The 18001-nt window shown below is 37.2% G+C and overlaps 1 long non-coding RNA gene across 1 annotated transcript; it reads left to right on the top strand.

Moving 5' to 3' along the window:
* The first annotated feature begins 16351 nt into the window (after positions 1-16351).
* On the top strand, positions 16352-17177 carry LOC147523540 (uncharacterized). The gene is made up of 3 exons (XR_015196577.1): positions 16352-16596; positions 16731-16803; positions 16904-17177. It is a non-coding gene; the product is annotated as an uncharacterized LOC147523540 (long non-coding RNA).
* The last annotated feature ends 824 nt before the right edge of the window (positions 17178-18001 follow it).

The following is an 18001-nucleotide window of genomic DNA, read 5'->3' as shown; positions in this document are numbered from 1 at the left end:
ACCGAGGCAATTAGTTCCTTACTCAGTACGTCACAAAGTCATCAGTTAATGCAGCTCATTCATCAGTTAATGCAGCTCATTCAATATAGATTAAAATATCTTATTATTTCTTGAATAATATCATAACACTCAAATACAAAGTTCACAGACATGTGGTCGTACTTAATCCATACTCCACGTGAAAATGATCACCCACAATAAAACAACATTATAGCAGCACATATCATTTTGATCAAATCCATTAATAATTAACATATTACACAAATAACCACTCCTCATATGATAAGGAAAAATAAAAGCATTCCATATGCACTCCACAAAAGTAACTAATATAAATATACACATCACACGTACAAACAAATCAAGAAATATATTGACTCTCTTTATTTTTATATCTCTTTTCATTTTCTTTGTAAAAACAAAACAACTAGCGGAAATAGTTTTGAAAATAAAACTTCTTAAACACTACCCATAAACCACGATCCGAGAATCACCTAGACTCACCCTAGTCTAAGCTAACCAAATGCTCGATACCAAACTATCACACCCGAATTTCTAATGCAATGGGAAAAACATTATTTGTCCCCGACTCTTCGATCTCCGAGGTGTGACGCACTCTCCACTCCCAAAAACCCATAAACAAAACCAATTCGCCCAAACCGAATTGTTTAACAAATAAAAACCCGACTGCCAGTGATTCCAATCCGAAGATCAACTTCCCATCACTCCCGACAGTTTAACAGTTAAATTCAAATCCGGAATTTAATAAAATTTAATAACACAAATAGCACGAATTCCAATACAATAGGATAATGAAGCGATTATAAAAAAGCTTAAACGATTATCGCCCGATGTATGTAAACTACAAATCGGTGAAATAGCCAAATAGCTACTCACTGTATGAGCATTTCGACGAATCCTCCTAGCCCGATTAAATTCGGCTCAACGCTCAAACAAACCGGCTTCTCTCTGCCTCCATTTTTAATATATTATTTTTCTCTTAACCCTATTTTCTAGAAAAATGTGTTTATATACTTGGGTCCGAAACCCAAGCCCAACACAGACTCGAGCCCAGAAACCAGGCCCACGTATCTCAAATCCAAATCCAGCAAATTTTGAAAATAAATAATTAAATTAATTAATTAATAATTAAATATGTCTTTTAAAAATACGGGCGTTACAATTATGGCATATCAATATGTAGACCAACAATCATGTGGTTCTTATGCAAACCCTTCACCATGTTCATGCTGTGGTAGTTCTTACCATTGGGCTTCTCATTGCCCATCATATCAAGAGTTAGAGCCTACTATAGGATATAATAATAATTATGAGCCTCAATTTTCAAATTTTTATAGTAACCCTTACAATTAAGAGTTTTCTAGTCATCCAAACAATACATGAAGTCAACTAGTGTCGTTTACTTCTAGTTCCGTAATAAGTGTGTACAATGAACCAAACACTTTTCTGTGCACAATTTGTTCATATCTAGACCACACCGCCCATTCATGTCCCAAATTTATTCGACCTCAACCAAACCCATCACAGTACGAGATCAACCAGAGTCACTCAAATGCCATATCCTAAGAAGGACTCATATCATATCCATTCGCCAATACCTATGACTATCAAACCCCATACCAACCAGAACCACACAACCAAGTTTCCTTTATGCTAACGACATTTGACAAAATAATAGCCCAAAACAAAATAATACTTCAGGACCTAGAACGGACAAGATTGATGCGAAGCTCACCTACGCCAGACATTTCCACCATACCAAATATTACCCAACCATCTAGTTCGCCACCCTTCCCAAAACGAATTTCCCAAACTATGCTTCAGAACCTAACTATGCTTCAGAACCTAACTATGCTTCAGAACATATCCCAGATGATTTCCATGATCCCCTCACCTAACAAAGAACTTTCAACCTTGCCAGAGATCGACATACAAGTAGAACAACCTATTCCCATAACCACACCATTCGACCTAGTTAAGACCTACCCTGAATTTCATGAACCATTACCTACCCATGACCCTCCCATTAACCATTATGTTGACTCCACACACCACCTAGATGAGGATATTCTTGAAGACGACTCTTTAGGACTTGTTTTGGATGACCACTCAAATTTGAGAGATGCCTCCGAGGAACCTCACACTGATCCATCTGAAGGTGAATATAATGATGACACATTAGAAGATATTTATAAAGATGTGACGGAGGAAGCATTTAATAACTATTGGCATTCTCTTAATATGAACCCTCCTATTGAGCATATCCAGGCCTTTATGTTTACTAACCGCACTTGGCTGGATGATTCCTCGACACATTTGAATGATGTCATTGAAGATACTTATAGTGTTTTAGAGGAAGAGGGTGAGGAAATATAGATTAACAATTATAATCTAAGGCATGAACAAGATAATGTGTAGGAGTTAAACGATGTAACTTCTTTAGCGCAATATGAATCTAAATTTAGTTTGGCAGTTGAGAAAATAACAATGGAAGAAATAGATAAATTTCTTAAAGATAAAGCCATGAACCACGTACAACCTTGTGGATTCAGCCAAGCCAGATGTAGAGTTCTTAAGAGCATGTGAGGATCCACCAACTGATGAACCACCAACCAACTACCATCCACTTGAGTTACCACCTCCTAAAATCCAACCATTTACCACAACTAAGCCATCCATTCACCCGCTATTTCAAAGAAATCTTGAATTTGCACTTGAGCCAATTGCCTCAAAGACCCTCTATAAATTTTTTAACCCTCACGGTGAAGAGTGTTTGCCTAACACACAATCCTATGAGTACACCATTCCTGTAGTTGAGAGCCAAGCTTTGACCGAGTGTAGTGAGAAACCTAGTTTGTCTTATTTTTCCTCATCTGAGCCTCATGAAAGACATCAGGATCCATACTTCATTCCTTTCTCACCTAAAATATCACTAATTCATCTTTTGGATCATTCTAACTCTTTAAAACACATACAACTTGATGGTTTGCATATATTCTTTAATGGTTTGCATAAGTTTTCTTTTATTCTTCTACATGATTACTTCAAATTATACAACTTTATTCTGTTTGGGGGTACATTTAGTTTCATGTTTTTATGGCTAGACCCCCAACTCTTTAGACTATTAGTTTATAGTTGACCACGCATCATCTATTTTGTGCCACCCCAGTTCCTTGCTTGTTTGGGGGTGTGCACAATCTAGGGGAATCTGACTTAAAACGACCCCACATTAAGTTTAGGGGAATCTGACTTTAAAAGACCCATATAATTTTTTTGTAAAATACCACCTTAATGGAGTATAGGCCACAAAAATTTTCAAACTTAAAAAGAGTTTTCAAATTTTGTCTGGAGGTGGCGTATTTTTGGTATTTCATTTAAAATCTTTTTGCCACTCTTTGCCTGTCATGTTTACTCCAGTAGAATTTGTGTTAGTTAGTATGTAACAGTTTTATTGTGCTTCATGTTATCATATTACATTTATAATATTTATGTTACAGGTACTGCCAATTTTTATCACGTTTCTATGGTCAATTTCTTTCCTTATATTTTTACACTTTGAGGACAAAGCGTTCGAATGTTTGGGGGTAGGATAGAAACATTTGCAAAAATTAGGCACTTTAAGGATGTAAATTACGCACTTTTATTTATAAAATGTTAAAAATCATAAAAATTAGTTAGTTATATAATTTAATTGTGCTATTGAATTATTTCATGAACCCCCTTCTCCCAAATTGTTTGGGGGTGGTATAGAAACACGTTGTAAATGTTTAAGCACATATTATGTTGTATATTACGTATTATTTGTCTTATAAAAATTAGAAAATAAAAAAATAATAAAAAGTATTTATATCATGCATTTTGAGATAATGGTATTGTTCCCTTCTCCATGATGATATTAGTCTAGAAGTTTCACGTTAGCTCTTAAATTAGAATAGTTTTTAGAAATTTAGGTTAATATGTAAGTAATAATCATTGTATCTTTCCATAAATATATTGCATGAGCATCTATGTTTGTATTGGCAATAAGTTTTTGAATTCTAGGCTAGAGTACTTATTCTACAAATCCTGTGAGAATATAGCCTTAAAGCCTTATATGAATGAAATATTTGAGAAATGACACAAGGGAGAAGTTCAAACCGAATAAAGAAATCATACGTTCACTTGCTTGATCAATATACTATATCCTTAAGTGAGAATTTAGGCCCTTTTTGGATCGATATAGCAAGAAATTCAAACCTATATGAAATTATTTTCCGCTAGCCGCCTCTCCGAGCCTTTCTTTAGCCTTTCATAAACCGCAAATCCTTTACCCTTTTACAAAACAAAATAAAAATAAAATCAGCCTACCCATTTTTGAATAAGTCTGAGAATAGAGATGAAATGAAGAATAGAAAAGAGAAAGACATGTGAAACAAAGAATTTGTTAGTTGCTTTAAATAAGAAAAGAAAAAAAAGTTTCCATCCAAAGAAAAAGAAAAAAAAAAAACAAATAAAAAAAAGTTAGAACTCCAAAAACATAATCAAAGGAGTCAAAAGCCAAAAGAAAAAGAAAAAAATGGCTAAGGATGAAAACAAAGTGTAGAAACAAAGTAAGAATAAGGTTTTCTCTAGTTACATAATATGAAGACTCTATTATCTCAGACTTGTTCTTTTTGAATATCCATTTTTTTCATTATTAAACCATCACCTAATCCCCACAACACCTAATAAAGACCTCTAGCTTAATTAGGAATAGGTTACTGTGATAGTAAGTGGCAGATATGTTTGATCGACTTCGGCTTCCTTGTGTGTCATTGAGATTGTAAGGTAAAGTGTGCCCACTGCACACTGGAGTGAGCAAAACTTAAGTGGAAAAATCAGAGTGTTTTTGTCTTGACATATATGTGAAGATCTACTTAAAGACGATATTCCAAAGTTTTAGAAACAAAGCTGTTATTGCATTTCATAGTATAGTTCATTATGTATATGTTTATCCGTGGATGATTAATTATTATGCACGTATTAGCTTAGATTTCGAATTGATTATTCTGTATTCATTACTAGTGAGATGTATAGATATCTGAGAATAAATAAGGAAACAATAATTTTATTTCTTAGTTGTTGTAGTATAGATGAAGTTTGTGAGTACCTTCTCTGGAAAACTCTCATGAGGCTATAACTCGTCCACTAGGGAATTCTTAGTGGTTTAAGGCCTTATTGCATATGGTCAATGAAATTGCACTCGGGGAAACGAGATTAGTTAGAACTCAATTTTTGGTCACTTATTTTAATTTCTCATATTTGCTTGAGGACAAGCAAAATGCTATTTGGGGGTGGTTTGATAAGAGCCCAATACTGTAGATTTAACCCCTTAATAATATTACATTTAGACCAATTATGTGTATAATAAACAAGAGTTAGTACTGTTTACGTGCTTTTGTGTATTTCAGGTCTTGGAATCAAATATGTGAAGAAATATGTCACTTTTGCGAGAGAAATAAGCAAAGGTTGGTTGCTAAGATGTTCTATGGTTAAAGCCTAAGTTTCAAAGAGAAAAAGCCTTTTTAAAGCCTAGTCAAAGCTGAAAAGTCAAAGTCAACGTGGGTAGAAAAAGAGTAGAAAAGTCAATAGAACTTTCGCAGGCCGTATCTTTGGACTCAGACCTCGGAATTGGGCCTATTATATGTCAAAACGACTGGCTCGGAAAGAGCTTTCTAATGTTCCAAGCTTTAACCTAATAAGAGCTGGAAAAGTGGATGAAAAGGGTGTTGCAGTAATTTTGCGCAGAGCAACCCTTTTTGGACATATGTAATAAGGTTTTGGGCTTGATTTCATGGCCCAAAACATGGCTCCAAAGCTCATGCACGAAATTGTAAACCTAACCCTCTCCTACATATAGAGGAAGGCTAAATAAAACTTGGTTACTCCCCTTTTAGTTTAGTTATAAATTAGGGTTCTCTCTCTCTCCCTCTTTAGTTTAAGTTAGGTTTTGTTAATTAGTTTAGTTTGTAGCCTCCATTAGAACCTTTTAATAAAAGCTTTAGTTTATTTAATTCAAGTATCTTTAATAAAGTAGTTCTTCGTGATGTCTTTTTCTATTTATTATTATGTTTGCAATAGCCTCATGATTCTTAGTGAAACCTTTTATTAGAGGTTTGATGAAGCTTTGATGAAAACCTAATGTGTTAGTTATAATTATTACTTTTTAAGAGTTTCACTCTAGTAGGTTAGTTGATTCGCCATGAGAATGGGTTGAACTTCCTCACATGCTAATTATTAGTTGGTAGAGATTGCCATTAATAATTAGGGATCAAATACTTAATCTTTATTGATTACGATTGCAATAATCTACACTAGTATATTAGGAATACATCAAGTGGAATCAAATCCCCATAATCCCTTCTCCATATTCACATCTTAATATGAATTTGCCATTAGTATAATTTAGTTATCATAATTACAATCACCGTATTAGTATAATTAAATTCATTACTCTCATTCATTTTTGTTAGAATCAATTAAACTAGCGAAACCTTACGCCTAAACAAACTAGGAGTGGAACGAATTCTCTACTCCACATATTTTACGATAACCGAGAGTAGATAACTTTGATATAGAGTAGTAAATAGCTTTAGTTTTACTTATTCATAGCATAAATAGTTAAGAGTAAGTAAAACTATTGTTTTACAGTTTATCAGCACGCGTGCCCTAAGATGCTTAACCCAAGGGGCGCACACGCCGCGCCCTTGCCTAAGAAAAGAAGATAGTTTTTTTCTCCCTTTCGCGAAACAATGTTACTGGAATTTGGTAAATAAGGAGGCACACGCGTGCCCTCGTATGCTTGTTCCAAAGGGCACCCGCGCCTTTGCCTCTACATACCGAGTTCTGATTTTTCTCCAATGAACCGAAATTTCACAAACACGCCGAAATTTCAGATTACTATAAAACCGAAGTTAGGTTTTTAGTAAGAAAAAGTCTTTGAGAGAAACCCAATTTTGAGAGCAACCAAAATTGAGAGGAAACCCTTGCAAAGAGAAAAAATTTGTTAGGAGAGATTATTGAAGAGAGATCTAGTAAGTTTGGAGAGACTTGAGAGGAGTGATTGTAATCTTCCTTCCCACACTTATAAAAGGATTTGCTTTTGTGGAAGTAAGCATCATTAGCTAAACCACGTTACATATTCTGTCTCATTGTGGTAAGTTACTTTACATTGTTATTGTTTGTTTGTGATAGTTAATTCCATAGCTTAGGTTGTGGTTGTTTGTTATAGTGAAAGTTTAGATTTTTAGATTAGAGTAGTAAATTGTCCAAGTACAAGCTATCTTAGTGGGATCGATTGGTATCGTTTTCCCCAACCGTTTCAGCAACATCTCTTCCACAAGCGTGTCCATTAGCAGCACCATGTACTGTCTACTCAGTTGCCAAGATGCTAGGACAAACAAGCTAAGCTAGGGACAAAAGAAGTTGCCCGACAGTGTCTTAGATTCTGAGGTACCTTGAGAATGATATTGTGTTTCTTCTCTGGAATATAAAGAGTGCGACTGTGTATTCATAATCAAAATACTCTACTACTTGACTAATAAACTGCGAATCATAAACATGCCCACAATTTGCACTCCATGTCTCTATCTTCACAGGGCGCGTTAAACTTGTATTCACAGAGTCATCTACCATCACTCTGCCTATCCATTATGTGACATATTAAAATAGTTGGGAACTCAATGATTTGAAACTACTCATTGATGATGTCCAACGCAGGGATAGCTTCCAAATTAGGCCTTGGCGTTTCATTGTGAATCAGCCAATGGAGCCCCATTCAAGAACACTGGCTTTACAATACACTGGAACCGTGTCTCGTTACTTTGCTTGAAAAATGTGAAGTTCTCCATGATTTTTCACCCAATGTTATCTTGTTACTCTGTGATAATTCCTTGTAATTATTCTACCATGTGTATGATTGTATACAACAACCATCTTATATTTCTTGTTGGCTTAATCAAAACCTAAACCAAATCCAAAACAAGATTGTCTGGTAACTTTGGTGGATTGAATATAAAAAAAATGGTCCAGTCCTTCTGGCAGAAGCATGCAAAGCAAGTCATTGCGAGAACCTACTCTACACAGGTCGTCTGTGTGAAAGTCTTGTATTGGAATCTTTCTGCCTATAAACTTAATATCGTGCCCTGTCTTCATCAAATACAGAGTGTCTCTGGCTAATTCGTTGGAGTTACAAATGAGAGTTTGAAGCAGAAGATGCAGTGATTGGGTTTCTCTGGTCCTTTGCATGTCGATGAAGAAAGGATCGTTTGTCATGTCACACCAACTCTTGCAAACACATCTATATCACATGATATCCTCAACTTGAAGCCTAGCTTTTTGCCATGAGTCTAGCAACACATTGGAGCTCCTTTTAAATTATATGTTTTTTTTAAGTGCTATGGTGGAACACTGGAACTATGGAAAGTGAGAAATGGAGTCAATTTTGCTGTAACTATGTCCACAGACCGATCCTATGCAGTAAGCAGCTTATCCAAGCTCACTCCTATAACAACAACTTTGACACTAAAATACTCAGTTCATCGCAATACAACTAAACCCAGATCTTGCTCCTACGATGAAAGAAGTTTTTTGGTCCCTCCCTGAAATCAATCTAATCACAATATCAAATTACTGTACAGAGTATGGACTCCATAAAGATTGTATCCATCCTTATACGTTTTAATTGTTTTTCTAATATAATTCTTTAAAAAAAAAATTAAGCACTTGTATCCGTCCTTAATTGATTTTTATTCTTTTAAAAGAATTCAGGTTCTAGTTACACAATATTTTCTTTTAAATTAAGCGCAATTAAGTATCGAAAAGCTGCTATGACTATTGGCTAACAAAAATTCTATTCTACATAAAAAAGGGAAAAGATATATTTGTTGGAGTTATCCCTCACATGAGGAAGAAGAGAAAAAGAGGTATTGTTCATGTGAAAGGTGTGTGATGCGACGCTCAGATTAATTAATGACCAAAGCGCCAGCATGCTTGCCGTGAAAAAGAATATATATTTTTTTTTTCCAGCCTCTTTGGAAAGATGTCTAATAGAGTTTTGGGATGGTAAAATAAGAGGGCGTAGGCGCGCTCAGATTTGCCTATCTAAGAGCGCGCCTGCGCTCATGCCTTCTTTATCTCGAGGTTCGATTTTTCTCTGATAAATCACGAAAATTTAGAGGCGCCTAAATTTCAGATTACTTTAAAACAGAAGTTAGGTTTTGGAAAATCAAGTCTTGAATAGAAACCCAATTTTGAGAGCAATCAAAATTGAGAGAAGTTAGGTTTACACAAGAGCTTCTAGCTCAATTGGTTGTGTACCCCTCTCCTCATGGGAGAGGTTGCAAGTTCGAATCCTACCAAGTGTTGGTTGGAATTTCTTTCTTGTGTAATTATGTGATGGGCCTTTAGGCCAAATGAGCCTTCGGGCTATAGCCAAGATGCTGCTACGATGGGTGGATCAAGGAGCGAAAGCAAGTCTTCATGGACAAGGTGGAGGCGGTTGGGTCTACTAAAAACTGGCACATCAGCGGAAGCCTTTGGGCTAGGTTCCCTTCGGGGTTGATGAGCCTTCGGGCAATGTAAGCCTTCGGGCTAAGGTCTTTCAATGTAACCGGTGTGGGGTGCATCGGCGAGAGCCTTCGGGCTAGGTTCCTTTCAGGCAATGTAAGCCTTCGGGCTAGGGTCTTTTAATGTAACTGATGTGGGTCTGCCTTAACCCTCTAAATATTTAAAAAAAAAGAAAAATTGAGAGAAAACCCTTGCAAAGAGAAAAGGTTGTAAGTAGAGAAGAGTAATATAGTAAGGTGGAGAGACTTGAGAGGAGTAATTGTAATCTTCCTTCCTATACTTACAAAAGAATTAGCTCTTGTGGAAGTAGGCATCATTGGCCGAACCATGGCACATCTTTGTGTTGTGATATGTTTTACTTGCTTTATATTTCTATTGCCTGTTAGTGATAGTTATATATATATAGTTTAGGATTGTAGTTGTTGGTTGTAGTGAAAAATTATATTTTTCATTAGAGTAGTAGATTTTCCAAGTACAAGCAATCTTAGTAGGGATCGAATGGTATCGTTTCCCCCAACAAGTGGTATCAGAGCCAGGTTGGATTAAGCCCAACAAGGTTGTTATCCAAATCTTGCCTAGAAGGTGTTTGACAAAATTCATGAAAGGATATTTGAGTTAAAATAGCTTGTAGAGATGGACCATTCTATAAACACTTGTATGACTAGTCTAAATAGAGGTAACTACACTATTTGGAAAGTCAAGATGGAAGGCTTGCTCTATTTCAATGACTTGACACAACCCATTAAGAATGGAGGGGTAAAACTAGACGCAATAGTGGCGGTTGAGTGGAGCAAGCTTAACAGAAAAGTAATTGGGTACATTCGACATTGGATTGATGACAATGTCTTCCACCATGTATCCCAAGAGACTACCACTTTTGGCTTGTGGAAGAAACTTGAAGACCTCTATGGGAGGAAGTCAGCCGGAAACAAGGTACTACTCATTAAAAAGTTTGCTAACACGAGGTACAAAGAAGGTTCCTTAATGTTTGAGCATCTTAATGAAGTGTAAAATACCATCAATTAATTATATTTGATGAAGATTGATATGGGTGATGAAGTTGAGGCTTTGTTCCTATTAAACACTCTACCCGACAATTGGGAAGAAACTCGAAGACCTCTATGAGAGGAAGTCGGCCGGAAACAAGGTACTACTCATTAAAAAGTTTGCTAACACGAGGTACAAAGAAGGTTCCTCAATGTTTGAGCATCTTAATGAAGTGTAAAATACCATCAATCAATTGTATTTGATGAAGATTTATATGGGTGATGAAGTTGAGGTTTTGTTCCTATTAAACTTTCTACCCGACAATTGGGAGACGTTAGCAGTTTCTCTTGGCGGAGCCGCTAAGGATGAAATCATTTCCATGGAGATGGCTACCGGGGCATTGTTGAATGAGGAGATAAGAAGGGGTTCATGAAATATCTCCTCTCACTCAGAGATCCTTGGCACAGAGAAGCGAGGGAGAGGTAAAAGCATAAAACCATCTCATTCTAGAGGTGATGACAAAAGCAAATCTAGGGGTGAAGCTAGAACTCCTAAGGCAGGGAGACAACGTTACTATTGTGCCACCAAGGGTCACTTCAGGTATGAGTGTAGAACACTGAAGAGGGATGACAAGAATAACTGTGTACATGAAGACATGGTAAAGAGGAACGGAAGCACGGGCAAAGATACTACTGCACTAGTCGACAATGGTCTAGTGGGAGTTGTGTCAGATTGTGGTGAATACTGTGTTAGCACCTCATGTTAGGATATAGAGTGGGTGATAGATAAAGGAGCATCCTATCACGTCACACTACATAGGAGTTTCTTCACTACCTACAACTGTTGTGAATTTGGTGAAGTGAAGATGGGTAATAGTGGTGTCTCCAAGATTATAGGCATAGGGGATGTTCATGTATAAACCAATGTCGGCTACACCTTGACACTCAAGGATTTAAGCCATGTCCCTTACATTCGGCTAAGCCTATTTTCTGCTGGAAAGTTAGATGATGATGATTTTCTAAACTCGTTTGGTAACGGGGTATGTAAACTGAGCAGAGGTTCCATTGTAGTAGCCAAAAGGAAGAAAACTTGCTTGCTTTACAAGACACAGCCTAGTTTGTGTAAAATAGAGTTAAATGCCGCACAAGAAGAAACTTCCTCCAAACTATGGCATAAAAGACTGTGTCATATGGGAGAAAAATGCATGGAAGTTCTTGCCAAGCAAAAGGCCTTGCCAAACATAAAAGGTACGTATTCAAATAGATGTACCCACTGTTTAGTTGGAAAGCAACACAGGGTGTCTTTCTAAAGATTCCCCTCTCATAGGAAGGAGAACCTCCTTGTGCTAGTATACACAGGCTTATGTGGTCCTATAAAAGTGAAGTCCCACGGGAGAGCTTTATACTTCTTGAATTTCATTGATGATGCATTAAGAAAGATATGGGCATATAATCTGAAGACCAAGGATGAAGTACATGGCGTGTTCAAGACATTCCATATCATGGTGGAAAGAGAGATAGGGAAGCCGTTGAAGTGTATTCGCTCAGATAATAGGGGTGAGTACATTGGGCCGTTTTAAGAGTATTGCAAGAGTCATGGGATTTGTCATGAGCAAACCGTTCCCAAGACATCGCAATACAATGGTATAGCTGAGAAGGATGAACCAGACCATTGTAGAAATGATGAGATGAATGTTATCTCACTCTAAGTTATCAAGGAGTTAATGGGTGGAAGCAATGCACATAGCCGTACATGTGATCACCCTATCGCCTTCGAAGCCTCTGAATAGTGATTATCAAGAGAGAGTATGGTTAGGCAGAGATGTTGATTATGGATACTTGAGGATATTTGGGTGCAGGGCATTTGTTCATATTTTCCAGGATGAGAGATCCAAGCTTGATGAGAAAGCCAAACATTGCATTTTTCTGGGTTATAAGGATAAGAAGCTTGGCTACAAACTTTATGATCCGATCAACAAGAAGGTAATCCGAAGTTGAGATGTTGTGTTCTTGGAAGACCAAACCATAGTAGACTTTGAGAAGGTTGAGAAGCTAGAAGCTTTCATAAATGATCTTGTTAACTTAGAACCAGAAATTCCTATTATAGAACATGTAGGAGGCATTAAGAATGCAGAGAACCATGGGTTTGAAGCTCATGATGATGATCCTATTGCTCATGATGGGATAGAACCTATTGATATAGAAGATGTAGATAAAGTGCATGAACCACCACCTGAGCAAGTAGAAGTCATCCTCCTGAGCCACAAGAAGATGGGGCAAGGAGGTCTGACAGAGAGACACAAACTTCAACCAGGTATCCACTTCATATATATGTATGTTTTACTATCTGATGGTAGAGAACCCATACTATCAAGAGACTCTTGAAGGTACAGACAAGGAGAAGTGGTTAAAGGTCATGCATGATAAGATGGATTCTTTGCATGAGAATCACATTTATGACTTAGTTGAGAAATCGAAAGGAGGAAAAGTTTTCAAGAATAAGTAGATCTTCAAAGTCAAGCATGAGAAGAATAATCCACACCCATGGCACAAAACTCGCTTTGTTGTGAAGGGATTCAGTCAAAGGAAAGGTATTGACTTTGATGAAATTTTCTCTCTTGTAGTTAAGATGACTTCTATCAGGGTGGTATTGGGTCTGATCGCAAGTATGAACCTAAAGGTTGAGCAACTAGATGTCAAGACAGCTTTTCTTCATGGAAATCTTGAAGAAGATGTCTACATGAACCAACCAGAGGGGTTTGAGGTAAAAGGCAAGGAGTACCTGGTATGCAAGCTGAAAAATAGCTTGTATAGGTTGAAGCAAGCACCGAGACAGTAGTACATAAAGTTTGAGTCATTTATGGTGAAGAATGGATACAAGAAGTCTGATCCCGATCATTGTGTGCTTGTTCAGAAATTTCCAGATGGGGATTTCATAGTGCTCTTGTTGTATGTGGATGATATGTTGATAGTTGGCCAAAACATCAACAAGATATCCAAGCTGAAGAAAAACTTGAGTAAGTCCTTTGAGATGAAGGATTTAGGTCAAGCAAAGAAGATACTTGGGATGCGGATCACTCGTGATAGAAAAACTGAGAAGTTGTGGCTTGAGAAGTTGTAGCTTTCTCAAGAAAGCTACATTAAGAAGGTGTTGAAAAGATTCAACATAGATCAAGCGAAGCCAGTCAGTTGTCCGCCTGGTGGCCAGTTCTGTATGACCAAAGATATATATCCAAAGGGTGAGCATGAGCAGAGTCAAATGGAAAAGATTCCTTATGCATCCACAGTGGGTAGCTTGATGTATGCAATGGTGTGTACAATACCGGATATTGCTTTTGCCGTTGGTATTGTAAGTCGATTTATGTCAAATCCGGGTAAAAAGCATTGGGAAGGTGTTAAGTGGATATTGAGATATCTCAATGACACTTCCAAGGCGTGTTTGTGTTTTGATGAAAGTAAGACCTTACTTGAAGGCTACACAGATGCAGACATGGAAGGTGATGTTGACTCGAGGAAGTCCACCTCTGGTTATCTGTTTACTTATGTAGGGGTAGCAGTTTCTTGGCAATCTAAGTTGCAAAAGTTTTTTGCCCTCTCCACTATAGAAGCCAAGTATATTGAAGCCACTGAGTGTTGCTAAGAGATGCTATGGATGAAGATGTTCTTTGATGAACTAAGGCTAAAGCATAAACAGTTTGTAGTTTTATGTGACAGTCAGAGCGCCATCCATTTGAGCAAGAATCCGAGTTTTCATTCTAGATCTAAGCACATATATGCGCGTTATCATTGGATTAGAGAAGTTCTCGAAGACAAGCATTTGTGTATTGAGAAGATCCATATGAACAAGAACGAGTCAGATATGATAACCAAAGTCTTACCAAAAGGTAAGTTTGATGTTTGTTGTGCTACCGCCGAAATTGTAGCACACTTCTCCTATTGATTTGGGAATGCATGGAGGTGCCCCCCTCATTGTTCGAGAGGACGAGATTGTTGGAGTTATCCCTCACATGAGGAAGAAAAGAAAAAGAGGTACTGTTCGTGTGACGAGGTTTGACCGCGCACGCGCCCAGATTGGTTGTGACCAAGGCACGCCCGCGGCCTTGCCATGAAAAAGAAGATAGTTTTTTTTCAACCTCTCACGAAACATGTCTGCTGAAGTTTTGCGATGGAAAAATAAGAGGGCGCATGCGCGCTCAGATTTGCCTATCTGAGAGCGCGCCCACGCTCATGCTTTAACATCTCAGGTTCTGATTTTTCTATAGTAAACGCGAAATTTTGCAGACGTGCTGGAATTTTAGATTACTATAAAAAGAGAAGTTAGGTTTTGGAAAACCAAGTTTTGAATAGAAACCCAATTTTTAGAGCCATCAAAATTGAGAGAAAACCCTTGCAAAACGAAAAGCTTGTAAGGAGAGAGTGATCTAGTAAAGTGGAGAGACTTGAGAGGAGTGATTGTAATCTTTCTTTCCATACTTATAAAAGGATTAGCTCTTGTGGAAGTAGGCATCATTGCCCGAACCACGGTACATCTTTGTGCTGTAGTATGTTTTACATGCTTTATATTTCTATTGTCTGTTAGTGATAGTTATATCGATAGTTTAGGATTGTGGTTATTGGTTGTAGTGAAAGATTAAATTTTTTATTAGAGTAGTAGATTGTGCAAGTACAAGCTATCTTAGCGGGGATTGATTGGTATCGTTTTCCCCAACAATATTAACATTCGACGATACAAAATTGACTCTCGCCCTCTAACTTTTCTAATATTTGTAACTTATTACCTGGAGTTTTGTGGTGGCCATTCTTCTTTTTTTGGTGTTGATCTAGCTCTTTTGCTAGCTCTGCCTTTTCTCATAGGGCTAGGACTTCTTGTTTCAGCTACATCGCTTCCATTAATGTGCTCATTAGCAACTCCACATACTGTGATCGACTCAGTTGCCAATGTATTAGGACAAACAAGGCTTGGCACAATGATACTATATTTCTTCTCCTGATTATAAAGAATAAGATTATTTATGATCACAGATTAAGGATTAGATTCATAACCATAACACTCCTCTGCTTGAAATAAGAAACTGCCATCACTTAATATGCCCAACAATTTGCAAACTATGTTTCAATGGTCAAGAGACGTATTAAATTTGTATTTGTAGAGCCATCTAACATCACTCCGGCTACTCACTATTTTCCATATTGAAATATAGGTGAACCGGATCCCTAAAAGTCATTATTTTGTGTAACTAAAGCTAGCGTCCCACCAAAATTTATTAGTTTATATTCGGAGGACTTGGGGAGCTCAAGACAATTGGGGCCCTAAGCAAAAGTCAAATGGCAATGGATGCGAGGGTTTTTTGTGTTGGAGAAGGGGGAAACGTAGGGTATGTTTAGAACTAACGTAATTTTCTACTTTCTAATGTAAAAATGTTATCTACCTATTAAAATAGGGGGCTCAAAAGCAGTGGTGTGTTGACAAACAATGGTGGGCTGAATTATATTGGGGGGCCCTAAACAGCCGCATATTTTGCTATTGGGTTAAGCCGGCACTGGTCAGGTGGAAACTTGGCAGATTCAAATTTCTCATGGCTAATGTTCAGCTTAGTGCTGTCAAAACAGCCTTCAAGTCCTCCACCCGACCCAGCCCATGGGCTGAAAAAGCCCTTAAAACAAGGCCCGCATTGATTTGAGGGCAGGGCCGGCCCGACCCTCAAACATATGAGGGGAGGGTAAGGGCCTAGGCTTCAAACATTAAGCTCGGCCCACAAACCGACCCTAATTAGGCCCTCATTCAGGCCCGTAGTAAGCCCTCATCTATAATTACCTTATTACCATATCAAAGTTTTGTTTTACTTAAAATACCCTTAGGGTTATAGTATCTACCCTTTTAGAAATTGGGTAAAGTTGTCATTGTAGTTAATATAAAAGGTACTAAACAACAAACCCTATTTTCCCTGCCCCTCATTTTTACCTCACTAATAGAAAATAGAATGCTCAAGATGGTTGCCGACAGGTTGAATCTCTCAAGGTTAGTTTCCATTCTTTTTATACTTCAATTATTTTATGTTTTAAACCTCATTAATTAATTGATAACATTATTTCATATGCTTGCTTTTTCTTATCATTTTTTTTTTGTTTATGGTCAAGGTTATTGTTTTGGTAGTGGTGGAGAACCAAGCTATAAGAAGTCCTTGAATCACGTCAAAGTGTCTTTGTCAAGGTAAAATGATTTTCAGTACTGTCCTCAAATTAGTTACTTCTCTCATCGATCAAAATAAATACTAATATTCTATTATATACTCATTTGTTTTTAAATGTAGAGTTGACACTGCGTTACAAATTACTATTTCCTTAGGTTTGCTTCCTTCAGCTTGTTATATTTCCTTTACTAGATGGATAACATATTGGATTGTGATTCTGAGGTAGAATCTCCAGTTGAACCTTCAGTTTGTAGAGTCAGTTGGTTCTCCGCCCCCTACTAGTTCAGTTACTTCAGTATCCATTGGTAAAAAACGCCCAAGATCTTCTGTTTGGAGCCATTTTAGTGTTAAGGCTGATAAGAATGACGATGGTAGTGAAGTAAAAAAAACCTAATGGGTCTGTTAAATATAGTGATGTTTGTAAAATTTGTGAAACTCATCTTTCTACTAGGGGTAGGGGATAGGCATGCAGAATCTTGTGTTACTAGAACTTCAACTGAGAAGGGTCAAACAATAATTGGTAGAATTGAGAATGGTGTGGTTTATTCCTTTAAGTTTAATCAAATAATTGCCCATCGAGAAACTGTTAGGTACTTTGTCGTTGAGGAATTACCATTTGTGAAAGTTGAGAAACCAACCTTTCATAGATGGATTAAGATGGCATTTGGTCCGCAGTTTAAACCTCCTTGTCGTTCAACAATGAGAAGTGATGTGATGTTGAGTTTTCAAGAAAGAATGATCTGCTTTGAAAGATATCTTGAGTAGTGTTCCTGGTAAAGTTTGTTTAACATCATATTTGTGGACGTCAAATCAGAAGCTAGGATATATGTGTATAACTGCCAATTTTATAACTAAAGACTGGAAACTTCATAAACGGGTCCTTAGTTTCCTCGTGCTTCCTGCACCTCACACTGGAAGAGCGATTAGTGATGCAATATATGCCAACTTGTTGAGTTGGGGGATATGTGATAGGATAGGAACTATAACCTTTGATAATGCGTCTAACAATGATAGTGTTGTGTCTCAGTTGAAAGATAATTTTTTTGGTGATGCTACATTAAGTAGAAAGTTGTGTTATCTTTGTTGTATAGCACATGTCATGAATCTGATAGTAAAAGCAGGATTAAAGCATGTTGAGGTGTCCCTTAATAACATTAGAGAGAGTGTGAAACATCTCAAGTCTTCTCAAAGTAATCTGGAAAAGTTTTTTGAGAACCG

This window comes from Coptis chinensis, chromosome 1 (genome assembly GCF_015680905.1).
Source record: "Coptis chinensis isolate HL-2020 chromosome 1, ASM1568090v1, whole genome shotgun sequence".
Taxonomy (NCBI): Eukaryota; Viridiplantae; Streptophyta; class Magnoliopsida; order Ranunculales; family Ranunculaceae; genus Coptis; species Coptis chinensis.
Note: the sequence above shows the minus strand (reverse complement) of the source record. Positions and strands in the feature narration are given on the sequence as shown.